Here is a 14,765-nt window from a genome sequence, read left to right on the forward strand (position 1 = left end):
TGGTCTTTTTGTGTCTCTTCCTTGTCGTTACTTAAATATTTGAGTGACATTTGGCAGGTCACCCTAGGCAGGTATCCCTACTCTGATTAAATATGTTTAATGTTTTCACCTCATTAAAAACGATCACCAAACCCAACCCAGCCCTAAATGTTAACATTGTATGTTTCTGCAAATCACTGATAGGTTACACTGGCATGTTATTAAGTAGCACATTTAATCAACACTTTAGTTAACATGTGGTTAGGTCCAGGTACAAAAACTTCTTGGTTATGGTGAGGAATAGATGGCTTAAAATAGCCAACTTTGGGAGTACCATCCCCACTGGAAAAACAGCAAGGTGTTGCACCTGCGTTTGGTGCTTAAAAAGCTGCTGGAAACACAGCAATGACTCTTTAAATCACAATCAGTTTCTTTGTTTGTTGATCTCAAACAGTGGTCTGCATCTTGGCAGGGGTGTCATCTATGTGTCACTCTAATCACCACACCCAGCACATCCCAATGACTATGTCAGCTCATATACCACGTCACTTTAGAAATGGTGATAATGTGTAAATGTATTTGTGGTTTGCAGAAACGACAATGCCAACATTTCCTTCTGACGACTGGGCTGACTATAACCATGATCTACAGATCTCATCTTTCCAGACCTTTTATTTTAAGTTATTTGAAGTAGAAGACTTACCTGTCAGGTTCAGGGTGCGTTTTACTGACGTATGTTCCATCGGCTCTTTGTAGGGGCTCTACAAGACCATATAGGTGATGGCCTTTTGCCTGAGAAAAAGTTACATTTTCATTGGCTAATTTGTTCACTGAGAAAGGCATGGAGCACATAATTTTGTATTTTAGAAAACCTAAACGGAGAAGAGTAACTTACCATTGTGTGGGCCTTTTTCAGTCAGGTCAGACCTAGCGTCCATGGTGGATTTGGTTTGACAATTCTATAACATTACAGAAACTTTCGTCAGAAAAATAACACAGTTTTAGCCTAATTCAAAACAGTTATTATATGTCATAATATCAAACTCAATAAAACTGCATTTACTTTTGAAAAACATATGATAAATATTTTACATATAAATGAAGCTGTTGAAGTTGGACAATATTGTATTGAAAGATTCATAAAGCCTTACTTCAATAACAATCTCCAATCGGTGTGCTGCCAGCAGGCTGCAGTTTTCTTCAAACTTCCCTGGGTGTCGTAAAACACTTAATGTTTTGAGTAGCAGTGGAGTGAGTGCCTTGCAGTTGTAGAGCTATTTGAGGACTGCAATATTTGAATCTCTTTGTGACATTACCTTTGTGACATCTTGATACCGCATTCTGTTTCACTGTATTCCAGAATACATTCAAGAATGGTTCTGTGTTTTTATTTAAATTTGACATTCAAGTTCAAACAGTGAAGCATACACTAAAATACAATTTCAAGTTATTTAATAGCCCTTTAAAGCACACTGACATTGTCTCAGCAAAAACTAAACACTTTAAGCTTCAATGCAGGCTTGATTACATAAAAAGTGATGAAATTGATATTTTTGCAGGTAAAGTACATACAACATAGATTTAATAGTAGAAAATAATGTGTGTATTGAACAGAAAACATTCCTGTCTAACTCTAGCTGTGCAGATGATGTGTTTTCATCACCTGAAATTATTGAAATTGTTCCACCTAAACCATCCCTTACAGATAGATAGATAGATAGATAGATAGATAGATAGATAGATAGATTATCATCATCATGCCAATAAAGCTTACTGAATTGGCTGATTTTTTCCCCCGTTAAAGGGGTTTTTTTGGGGCGTTTTTCCTTATCCGCTGTGAGGGTCTTAAGGACAGAGGGATGTCGTATGCTGTAAAGCCCTGTGAGGCAAATTGTGATTTGTGATATTGGGCTTTATAAATAAAATTGATTGATTGATTGATTGAATTGAAAACAACACTTCAACACTTGTCTTATATGAGCAAGACACACAGACTTAGCGGTGGTTTTGTTTGTTTTTGGTGTGTGTCTTTTGGGGTCTTTTTGCATCTGTCGACGTTTTGTCTCACTTCTGGGTAATCTTGTGTCTTTTGTTCGTTTTGTGTCTCTTTGTGATAATTTTTGTGTTGTCTTTGGCCATGTTGTGTCTCTTTGCAGTCATTTTGTGTTTTGTGGGACTTTTTTAGGTAATTTTGTGCCTTTTTGTTTGTCATTTTCTGTGTCTGTGTATTCATTATGTGTATCTTTGTAAACTTTTTGTGTCTTTTTTGGTCATTTTTTGTCTCTTTGTAGTCATTTTGTGTTTTGTGGAGCTTTTTAGGTAATTGTGTGCCTTTTTTGTCATTTCGTGTTTCTTTGTAGTCATCTTGTGTATCTATGTGATCATGTGGTAATTTTGTGTCTCTTTGAAGCCATTTTGTGTCTTTTTTAAGCATGGGAATACTCTGTTACTGTAAGTGTTGATGATGTGAATGTGCAAACTTGACCAGCATCAAATTCTGGGACCAGGTGATCAGATATAATCTTATCAGATTTCAGCTGTTGGATAGGATCAAATCGTGCAAATGGGTTGCTCAAAAGAAAAAAATGGATTCTGAAATTGGATTAGATCACCTCCTCTAGATCTTTCTGATGTCAGTCAAACCTTCAGTGTGTGTTGTTCAAAACTTATTAGGAGGATTGGGATATCTTTCATCCAAAGAAATCGGGATTTTCTGATTCCAGCGGAAGGGTTGACTGAATTTCCGGAACAAAATGCATTAAAACATTTAAATTGGTCAAATATATGCACATTTAGTTATGTTTTGCACATGAAGAGGACCTGCTTTTTGAGGGGGGGTTCTTCTTTAGTGTTATATAGCATTTTTCTGTCTCTATAAGGTCTGCTAAGTAAAAAAAAAAAAAAAACAAAGTCCAGGCTAAAGAGCTCTGTGTACCCTCAGACACGCAGCTCCTCAGCTGCCTGAAATGGCTCGTTTGCATTCCTACCTTTATTTCTGTGAGTTTATTGCATCACAATGTGATACATTAGCTATGCACACAGTGCCCGCCTGCAGGCCACTGAGCCGCGCCCCCAAACAAACCTACTCAGAGCAGTCTGAAGCAGAGGCTGCAGAGAGTTTGAGCAGTAAAGGAGCTGTTGAGGAGATGCCATGTCTGGAAGACGCTGCTTTTTCAGTGTGACCACAAATTACCCTTGTTTGGACTGCCAAAGGACGAAGGAACAAAGAAGAAGTAGTTTGAATTTATTTTTGATACTTTTCCTCAGCAATACAACCAGAACATTTTATTGTGTTTCCCCCATTATCCTGAGGACTGCTTCACACACTGGCAACAGATTACCGCTGGATTTTCACAGCGGTTACTCCTGGAAGACGGAGCAGTTCCCTTTGTTGGACAAATCTGGAGATTCGGGATCACAAACTGTAAGTATGCTTTATGAGTTGTCATTTGTTGTGTAAAAACAAACTAGGAAGCTGCTACCAAGTGTTGAAGTGTAGAGTAGATGGCTGTAGGAGCTAACGTTAGGCTGTACACCCAGTGCCTAGCTGTAGGCCTCGGCTAACCGGTTAACCTAAGCTACTGTTTTGAAATGATTTTGCTACTCAGTGTACAGTAAGTTAAACTGCTAGCTGGGTGGTGTCAAGATGAATTTAATGACCAAATTGTGGAGAATCTAACAGAGATTACAATGTGGAGCATCTCCATATTGGCAAAAGTTTCAACATTTATATGTGTAACGCCTGATCTCAGCAGCTAACTCATGTTAGCTCAAGCACTTGCCTACAGCACGACAGCAGTCAGACCTGCGGTCTCGGCTAACTGGCTAACCAAAGCTATAGTTTTAAAATGCTTTTGCTACTCAGCGTACAGTCACTTAAACTGCTAGCTGAGTGGTCTCAGGAAGATGAATTTAATGATTAAATTGTGGAGAATATAACTGAGCTAACGATGTGTAGTATCTCCATATTGACAAAAGTTTCCACATTTATATGAGTAAGCAGAGCTAGTAAGTCATATCAGAGCTAGAAGACCCTCATGACTCAACACGTAACCCTGTGACTCTGTTATTACAGAGGAATCTGAGATTTCATTTTTTGTCTTGTCTTTGTGGAGGTGTTTGAGAACCCAGTGCCATTTGCTGAGGAGATGCAGAATATCACCATCCCGAGGGACCAGGGCCCTGTTTCAGAAAGCAGGCTCAACAAACTCTGAGCCTAATCCGGGTCTCTGAATTGACTGAGCCTGAGCTGGGAAACTTTCTGAGCTGGAAAGTTTTCAGTTCCCATACAGCTGATCAGAATTAACTCAATCAACTCTGAGTATGTTCAGCCTGAGGAAAGCGGATCACGGTGAGCACCAAAAGACATCATCAATGGAGTGCAGATAACATGATTCTCTGCGGAGTTAAAAGCAGAGCCACTTATTTCACCCCAGCTGTATTTCAATGACAATGAGGACTTTGACCATGTCAAAAAAAAAAAAAAATCTAATGCTGCAGCTAAATAGCGTGAGGTGGGATGGGAAAAGATTGCAGAGTGTGTTAATAGGTAATGTGAAGTGACGTCATGTATGTGATTTGTTAATGTGTGTCTAATATACAGAAAATATAGAAACATTTTTATGTCTTAACAGTGTTTATATATGTTAATATAATTTGCTATATCCACTTATTCAGCTGTAATCTGATGGAGCCCAAACACACTGGGCAGCAACTCAAAATCAAACACAAAGATATTATACAGATTGGTAAAAATTTTGCTTATACTTATGTAGGGCTGGGCGGTATGACAAAATTTTCATATCACAGTTTTAAGAAAAAATCATATCGGTTTCACGGTATTTCACGGTATTTTGCTCAGGTTCGGCCAACTTGACATGCTGCTGTGTTGTGCTATGGCCTATTCAAGTGCCGGAATTTGTTATTTACCTGACAACGCCTGAACGCAACACATGCTCCGCTCCATTCATTTGGGCTCCACTGACTGCGTACGGAAGCGACATGTAGAGAAGCCAGCGGGGTTGTTTATCGTTTGCCGAGCCGAGAGGCTGCATGTAGGCTGCAAATTTACTGTACTGTTTGACATCTACTTGCTTTCAAATGTCCGCCATGGACATTTACACAATGTCACGGATAAACATGGGTAAATGCATAAAAAAAAAAAAATCATCACATATCACCTCTGATAATGGTTTATTCATTTAAAAACACATTGTGCTCATTTAGCACACTATTTCATATAGTTTTTATCTGCTGGAGGGTCGTGTAGGGGAGCGTAGCGCGACAAAAATAGAAGAGCCGTGTAAAATAGAGAGTTGTTGCGCGACAGAAGGGGGTTGTCCCGTTGCCGGTGGAGCCACTGATTAACAGGGGGGCAAGCTGCTACAGGACTCGCGCTGCAGAGGTGTCGTGCCGCTGACGGGCCCAGTGGAGCCCGGCCATAACTGTCTCGGACACGGGACGGGTCGTCTTCGGTCAGGAAAATGCGGCCCAAGCCGTGCTCTAGTGTGCTCACCTGTGTATGTGCGTTTTGTCTGTGTGTGTGTGTGTGTGTGTGTGTGTGTGTGTGCGCATCGGGGCGAAACTGCTCTTTTTGGTATGAGTTCTTCTGGGTCATTGTGTACAGTTGCTTTGCTTTCAGGACTCTCTCCGGCAGCCATTCTCGCCTCTAAACTTTTCTATGCTCTCACTCTCACCCGCTCAAGCGTGCCTGTGGTGTGCAGCGGTGAAATGGGTCCGCGCTGAAACACATTCCCGCCGCAAACGTTCTGGACGTTTTTTGGGCTATTCACCGGTATTGCGGTATATGAAAAATTCATATCATAACGAAAATAAATACCGGTTTTCGGTACAAACTGGTATACCACCCGGCCCTATACTTATGTCATTCTTGCAATATTAGGCTGAGGTTAATTGAATTGCTGAATTGCTGTGAAATGACCTCTTAGTCACGTAATCTCCTTTATTCTCAGATGAGGCTATGATGGGATGTGAGTTCCATGAATGCAGCCTATAACACCGCAGACTCTTTGAATATATGGAAAGTATTCATAAATCATTGCATAATGTATCAACCATTTCTTACTAACACTGACAAACAATTCTGTGGAATTCCTCTGTGACGATCCTTTGTGATTTATGTCCAGGGTGTCATGATCCTGGGTTTTGGTTTTATTGTCTATTATCTCGAGGACTTTGTTTTTGAGTTGCTTGCCTTTTTGAAAACTGCTACTCAGCTACATTAAAGCTCGCTTTCTGTTGAAAACTGCAAACCTGCCTATTTATCTGCATTTGGGTCCACCTCTCCTGACCTGAAACGTGATAGTACAGACTGACCAATCGTGGACCCAGCAGTTAATCCGTTCTGGGGAACCTGCCTGGCCCTGGGGGGTCCTCTGAGCCTCAACTTGACTCCCAGACGGTAGAGAAAATCCTGAGTCCATCCGGCCAGCAACCAGGCCAAGACTCAGTCCCAGGTCCCCAGTATCTGGTCTGCTGGCATCCAGCCAGTCCCTCAATCTGCTGTCCCGGCTGACACCTCTCCTGTTCTGGCGTCGGGCATCCCGGCAGGCGGCACTCCTGTTCCGGGGTCAGGGGCCCGGCAGACGCCTCTCCTGTTCCAGCGTCGTGGGACCCGGCAGGCGTCACTCCTGTTCCGGCATCGGGAATCCCGGCAGACATCACTCCTGTTCCAGCGTCGAGGATCTTGACTGACTTCACTCCTGTTCCGGCATTGTGGGTCCCGGCAGACGCAAATTCTGTTTCTGCTTTGGCATCCTGGCTGACACCTGCTCCCAGAGTCCTGTCGGTGGTCTGGCCTTTCCTGGCCGACACTGTCCTGTCATAAAAACGTACTCTTCTTCAGTTCTGTGCTGTAAGGGTCTATAGTCATACCTGTAGAGGTTGTGGGGTATACGGCTTCAAACAGTCAGGCTCCAGGCACTGGATGGTGTGTCAAACACGTAGGGTAACCTGGAACCTGGTCCATTACCCCAAAACCTAATAAGTGAAAAAGAGACAAGGCATGTTGTTTAAGCAGCTCATGCAACCTCCGGAGGTGAAATCAGATAAGGTATGGGACGTGACGTGTCTGATACATGCTCTAAATGTTGCACCAATCATAACAGACTGAGCGAGCTGACTAATCAGAGCAGACTAAGCTGCTGGGGAGGCAGGACAGAGGCCCAAACACAGCGTTTCAGACAGAGGTCCTGCAGAAATTATCAGTATGAGAAAAACAATGTGTTTTTTGAACATTAAGGCACCCAATCTATTACACTAGACCCCAGTATTGCAAATACGACCCAAACAAGAGCATAATAGGTCTTCTTAAAAACAAACAGAACCCACCATCCCAATGCTCACAGTCTGAAGAAGCACTAATGGTTATGACAGAGAAACAGTTACTGGTTCCTGTTTCCAGACTAGTTGCTGACCTCTGCCTCCCCATCAACAGCTGCTTGTGAGGGGCCATTGAGCCTGACACAGTAACTCAGCGGTAATGAAAGCTGCACTGGGCAGGTCCCCGGTCTCATGCATGTACTGTATGTAACCCTGCATCCCCAGACTGCTGCTGGAAATAACTATTTGTTGTTCACCTGCCTCAGGGTTAAAACACATCAAGGTGTCACCTGGTGTGGCCTGGAGTGAAACGGCCAGCCCGGTGACAGGCTGCTGTGGGGCCACTTTAATTCATGTTGCTGTTAGGTTGTGTTTGGCCACCCTGACTTAATAACAAGGTTGGTCAGCCAGCAGGACCCTGCTGTCCTCCATGTTTGTGTCTCCAGGCAGCAGCTCAGCCAAGTCAAGGCTGCTGGTCGCTGGTGTGTCCCTTTTAAGGTGGCTAATATAGCGTTCATTGGCCATTGGTGGTGGTGGTGGTGGTGTGTGTGTGTGTGTGTAACAGCGTATAAAGTGTGTAGGTGAGGGGTTATTCACCTAGAGAGTGCAGACTGTAATTTAAAACAACTAGAGCAAATCCCCCGCCCCTCCCCCCACCCCACCCCACCCTCTCGCTCTCTTTGTTTCACTCTCTTTATTACACAGACTAGCAGGCAGCTGATTGGTGGAGATTACTAAAACATCCTGCCTGTTTCAGCTGCACCCTGCCAACCCTCTGACAGGATGTGTGTGTGTGTGTGTGTGTGTGTGTGTGTGTGTGTGTGTGTGTGTGTGTGTGTGTTTGTGGCTGGGGTCAGTCATGCCCCATCACCCAAAGTGACCACAGGAAGTCTGTCCTTTAACCACTTTCTCTCTCTCACTCTCCTCGACTCATTCCTGTCTCATCCCTCTTTCCTCCTCAGTGTATTGTCTCTCCTGTCCTCTCATCCTCAGTTCTCTTTCTCTGTCTCCTCTTCTTCTCAGTGACAAAGACCATGTTGATCTGCATTCATGTCCCAGGGGGAAAGTTATCTACCACTGTCTACAGCACAACTGCATGACCATGTGTGACACTTAAATGCTAAAAACTGTCACTTGACCAAGTTTTCTCACTCAGCCCATCATAGTATGTCACATAATACATGGGAGGAACCCACCTAATTACTAACATTTGAGTCCTCCCCTCCGGCACTTTCCATTGACCATTATTGACCATATTTTATATTAACTCTTTTCCTCCTCAGTATAAATGGGTCATACTGCACATTAACAAGCTAAACTGGTTGTTAGTAGGTGTAAATATTCAACTAACTAATCTCCAGGGAAGTAAATAAAGAGTGCAGGCAGTGCTATAGCACTGGGGCCCGTGGAGTGGGAGTGGGGGTGGGGGGCCTTGTGAATGACTACACTCAGAACTACAGCTGTGTTTAAAGAAGAACCCCAATTAAATTAAAAATGGTGCCAGGCTATATACCCTCAAAAATGCATACCCATCTCCGTCATGATTTGCTTTTCTTTTCTTTTCTTTTTTGTTAAATAGTAGCAATCTAAAATTAAATACTTATTCTACATGAATTAATTATTATAATTATTATAATTATAACTATTTTGTCATATACAGGTATGCAGTAAGGATTTTTGGATAAGATCTATGTCGATGTTGCCTAATGTTAAGTCTCTATTTGATCATGTGACAACACAATACCATACAGTCTCTCATTTAGGTGCAAAATCTGTCAAGACTGGCAAGCTGAGCACATCTACAAGCCCAGCGAGCAGTAATGTCAGTAGTAGCAAAGTAGCAAAGCACTCGAAACAATCCCTAGACTTTAACCTGGGAGCATGCCGTTTGCTTCTTGTATGAATGTTGAGCCAAACTGTGGTGTTTGTTTTCTAAACCTAACCATGTGTTTTTGTTGCACAAGGAAGTAAATATATGTATGAGGTTGCTTTGCTGACATCGTAAATTAATTTTAAAAATGACTATAAGCGTCTAATGAGCAGAAACTGTACATTTCCTGTGAAAACTGAAGCGTAAATTGACACATCCATCCCAGAACATTAACAACAGACGCAGAAGAACACCTAGCTGGTCATATGTGGACGTGAAATTCCACTGACCAAGTGGTGCAAGGTGCCACCTGCTAATCAGATAAACATTCACACACACTCACACACCAGTGGCGCAGCCATTTGAAGCAATTTGAGGAAGACAAGGGCTGAACCACTGACCGTCTCATTTTCAGACGACCTCACTACCTTTCTGAACCCCAAGCTTTAGACCATAGTTATAGATTCCTTTTTTTCTTTTTACTTGTGTGATTTTCTTCTCACAGGCTATCACTATTATGAACACTTAAATCAGTCACACACTGTCAATAACCTTGTAACAGAATAACATCCACTGCTTCTATTGTAGACTATATTTTTGCAGTGTCAAGTGCACTGTTTTAACATGTACATATATCTGCCACTGTCAATATAAACCCTGCATGCTGTATATACAGTATATAGACATGTATACATGCCCATATTGCAGGTAATGGTTTGGTTTAAGTTTGTTGTCCTTGTTCTCAGCTCTTTTTCTGTGTAAGTACATTGAGAGCGTATACACACTTGGTCAATAAAACTGATTCTGAAACTGTTGGGACATAATGAGCACTGCAGCATCTATGGGCCACAAGCAGGGCTTTAAAGTTTTAGTTAAAGACTTAATTTAAGTTCTATGTTGCACTTCAACTGGGGCAAATAATAGAAGTATGTGTTCTCTGCATGTTAAGAAATATTCTCCTCTCCTCTCCTCTCCTCTCCTCTCCTCCATTAGAGTTGACCCCTACATAAAACACCAGTCTGTAATGACAGACTAAACTAATGCCATTCATCATCCGCTTGGCTTTGACACTGCTCTAACCTCACTGTTTTTTCACACACTCACACACCAGTCAAGCCAAACCTAGTGGGTTGAATGACTGAACACACAGAAACAGAGAGAAACACATAGAGTGCACATATACAGCAGACACACACACACACACATACACACACACACACACAGCAGTCCCCCCAAAGACAGAGGTCTCCCTACAGAGCAGAGCAGCAAAGTGGAACCTCAGTAAAATAGCAGAGTGTATGAAGCTGTGTGTGTGTGTGTGTGTGTGTGTGTGTGTGTGTGTGTGTGTGTGTGTGTGTGTGTGTCTGATTGCTGTAAAAGTCACTGGCCACCCTGCTGTCTCCTCAGGCTCTGTGCCTCTTTACTTTATTAAACCTCATTGGCTGCTTGTAGCTGAGCGGTTTTCGAGGATTGTGACACAAAGGTTGCTGGTTCGAGCCCTCTGCCCGGCTGGAAACACTACGTACATCTTCATTTTTACATGCGAGACTACATGCAAACTTGACTTTGTGGCCTTCACGTCACCACAGTTCATTTCTCCTCATGAGCTATTGACTGGCCGCCTATTGATCTCCACACAATGTATCTCACAAATCATCTGTCTGTCGATCAATAGAGAAATCTCCCGGAAAATTCATATTGAGAAGCCGTGTGTGCTCGCCGCTCGCCTGCTGAATGGGAGATATTGAATGTTTAGTTGATTAATCGGACTAGTTTAAATTTGGCCATGGCTAGCTCTATTAAAACAGTGGCTGGTGTAAATCAAGATGCTGCCATTTGTGATTGAAATGAGCTGAGCTCTGCACACGCAGCTGCTGAGGATAAATCAGTGGTTGGGTTTTTCTATTTTCATTGGCAGTAATAACCAGTAATAACTGGATGGAAATCTGGCAAAGCCAAGGTCTTTGTTATGATGGATAATTCACATTTGATAGAGTGAATATGATATGAATGTCTGTTCATATGTTTATTAAAGTTAGACCGCCAACACCTTACTTTAAGCCCCCATCTTCCGCATTTACAAGCAGTATATAAACATTTGATGACTGGTTTATTATGCCCTGTAATGTAATTGTAAGCAGGTGGAAGTGGTCTGTATGCATTTGTACACTGAACAACAATGTAACTGCAACACTTTGGTTTTTGTTCCCATTTTTCACAAGCTTCAATTAAAGATCTAAGACTTTTTTAAATGCATACAAAAGACATTTCTCTCAAAGTTTGGTCACAATTTGTTTCAGTGAGCACTTAATTACACAGGTGTGCCTTGGGATTGTCACAGTAAAAGGCCTCTAAAATGTGCAGTTCATCACATGACACAACGCCACAGATGTCGCAAGTTTTAGGGGAGCATTCCATTAGCATACTGATCACAGGAATGTCCACCAGAGCTGTTGCCTGTGAACTGAATGTTCATTTCACTACCATAAGCTGCTTCCAATGTCATTTCTGTAAATTTGGGGTGGCTGTGGCTCAGAGGCAGAGCAGGTCATCCACCAATTGGACGATCAGCAGTTCAACCCTTGGCTACTCCAGTCTGCATGTTGAAGTATCCTTGATCAGGATACTGAACTCCAAATTGCTCCCAGTGGCTGTTCTATTGGTGTGTGATTGTGGTAAAAACTGAGTAGCAAGTGACACGTTGTATAGTAGCCTCGGCCACCAGTGTATGAATGTGTGTGTGAATGGGTAAATGTGACTCATAGTGCAAGAAACGCTTTGAGTATTCAAATGACTAGAAAGGCGCTATGCAAGTGCAGGTCCATAACTACTTTTATTGGGTAAAAAGTAGTGTAACGCGTTACTACTGAAAATATGGTAACGGAACGTAGTTACTTTGTCAGTTGGGCACAACGTTACTTTTCCCGGGGACAGATTTGACGGTGACACTACCTGTCTGCCTCAGCTGCGCACTAGGCAGGAACTGTGACAGTTGCCATGTCAACAGTACAGACAGGAGCGCCAAAATCAAGAATCGTATGAGGAATATGGAAGATACACATGCCTCCTCTGATTATTTTAACAGTTTGTCAACCGAAGACAGGTTAGCTTATTGTAATAAGCTAACAATTAGCTAGCAAATTAGCTAGTAATAAGCTAGCAAATTAGCAACCCGTACTTAATGTCGGGTCAGTGGGTCACCGACCCAACGAAATGGCCTAAGCTACAGTGGCCGGACATTTCTTTATATCTTGTGGAGAAACCCAGCATTTATATGCATGAAAAACTCAAGGCATATAAATCCCTTGATGTGTATAATTTTGTACTTTGCGGTCATGTCCAAGATATTGAATACCGGGATTTATCTGATGGTTTTTGTGCTTTACGGACCGAAGTACTGCCGAGCCAGCGACAAGGACACAAAACAGTAACGTTAACTAATGTACAAGACCTGGGCGATTCTGAACAAGTCGACCAACTATATACTGACAGCGAACTGCACTTGTATGGCTGGGTAAGTGTTGTTTAATGTAACGTTAACCTCAATAGTCAGACCTCATACATGGGCAACATATGACCCCGGAACCTCAAACGAAATCAAAACGACCCCCAAAACATCAATAAAATGCAGCATTGTGTTAACAGAAAACAGAACAATCATAACCTGCCTACCTTCCTGGCGCTGTGTGAACGGCAGCCTGTTGCAGCAGTTCCTATTTTGTGTATTTTAAATTGCTGCTGTGACATTGAAATTTCCCCCCGAGGGGTTAATAAAATACCTACCATACCATACCAGAAGAGAAAATGAATTAATTTATTCGTGCAGGTCTGTAGCTTACTGCAAAGTATGAGTCTGTTACACAAACACAGTCTCACAGTTACACACGTAATAACAGAACAGAAAATGATTTATTCATGAATATGACACTATTTGTTCAAAGATAGTGTCTGTGAATATTAATATTTTCCTCATTCAGTGATGCAGCAGGTCTGGCTAATAGGCTATTAGTAGTAGTAATCTGTCATGGAACAAATTCATGTAGCCTAGTTAACTCAAATTAACTCTCACTCTTTAATCTTTATTTTATCACCAAAGTGGTAAATACCAGTGGGAAACTCAGATTTTTTCACATTTAGGAAATGAGATGGGGTTCTACCCAAAGTCAAGCACCATAAAAGTAACGTAAAAGTAACGAGTAACGTAAAAAGTTACTTTTCACAGAGGGTAACTAAGTAAAGTAAGGGATTACTTTTTTAAGAAGTAACGAGTAACGAGCAAACACTACTTTTTAAAAGTAAGCAAGCCAAGGTCCACTTTTGCAGCCAATGGTTGCTTCTGTAGTTGTCCTTCATTGTCACACGTAACCGTTACTTGATGGCTGACTTCAGACTGCTGCCATACACTAGGTCTGCATCACTTTTGGCCTTTCTGGAGGTGCAACTCAGCCTTAAGGCTGCGGCATGACGGGAGACCTTGGCCTGCAGATTAAAAGCACACAGAGAATGACAAATAGATCAGTGTTTTCAGGGGAGTGAAGCACCTGAATCACACACACCTGTCCTCAATCAGTAATTGCCCCACAGTCATTGGCACACAGCAAGTGAAGTCCCTCCACCCACACACACAGAGACAACACCACTGCACACACAAACCACACCCAATCAGTGCCACTAGACTACACGTCAGGTAAGATGAAGGTGCCGATGCAGTCTACCCTGCTACATCATCCTCACCAGGGTCTTGACTTGACAGCAGTCTGTCGTTGTAACCGACTTGAGTGGGCAACTGCCCACTGTTAAATTATGAATTCTGGTTTATACTGTACTGGGCAGATGGCAGATGGCATATATGGCATTGTGCGGGCAAGCTGTTTGCTAATGCCAATGCTTTGAACAGAGTGCCCCATGGTGGCGGTGGGGCTATGATATGGGCTGGCATAAAGCTACAGACACACAGTGCATTTCATTGATGGCAGTTTGAATGTAAAGAGAGATCATGAAGAAATGGGGCAGCTGTATCTCAGAGGTGGAGCGGGTCAGCCACCAATCGGAAGATCAGGAGTTCGATCCCCGGTTCCTCCAGTCCACATGTCAGAGTACCCTTCAGCAAAATACTGAACAGGTGGCTCCTTGTATGGTAGCTTTAGCCACCAGTGTGTGAATGTGACTCATAGTGTAAAAAGCACTTTCAGTAGTCGGAAGACTAGAAAGGTGCTGTGTCAGTGCTGTCCATTTACCATTTACGAAAACCAAAAGCTTGAAACCTGAGACCCATTGTTGTGCCATTTATCTGCCACCATGGCCTCATGTTGCAAGGATCTGTACACAATTCCTGGAAGCTGAAAACATTCCAGTTCTTTCATGACCAGCATACTCACCAGACATGTCAGCCACTGAGCATGTCTGGGATGCTCTGATTCTGCATGTACGATTCCTGCCAATACCCAGTAACTTTGCGCAGTCATTGAGGAGGATTGTGTCAACATTCCACAGGCCACAATCAACAACCTGATCAATTCTATGTAAAAAAAGATGTGTTGGTAAAAAATCTGGAAAAAATCACATGGCTCCAACC

This window comes from Epinephelus fuscoguttatus, linkage group LG9 (genome assembly GCF_011397635.1).
Source record: "Epinephelus fuscoguttatus linkage group LG9, E.fuscoguttatus.final_Chr_v1".
Taxonomy (NCBI): Eukaryota; Metazoa; Chordata; class Actinopteri; order Perciformes; family Serranidae; genus Epinephelus; species Epinephelus fuscoguttatus.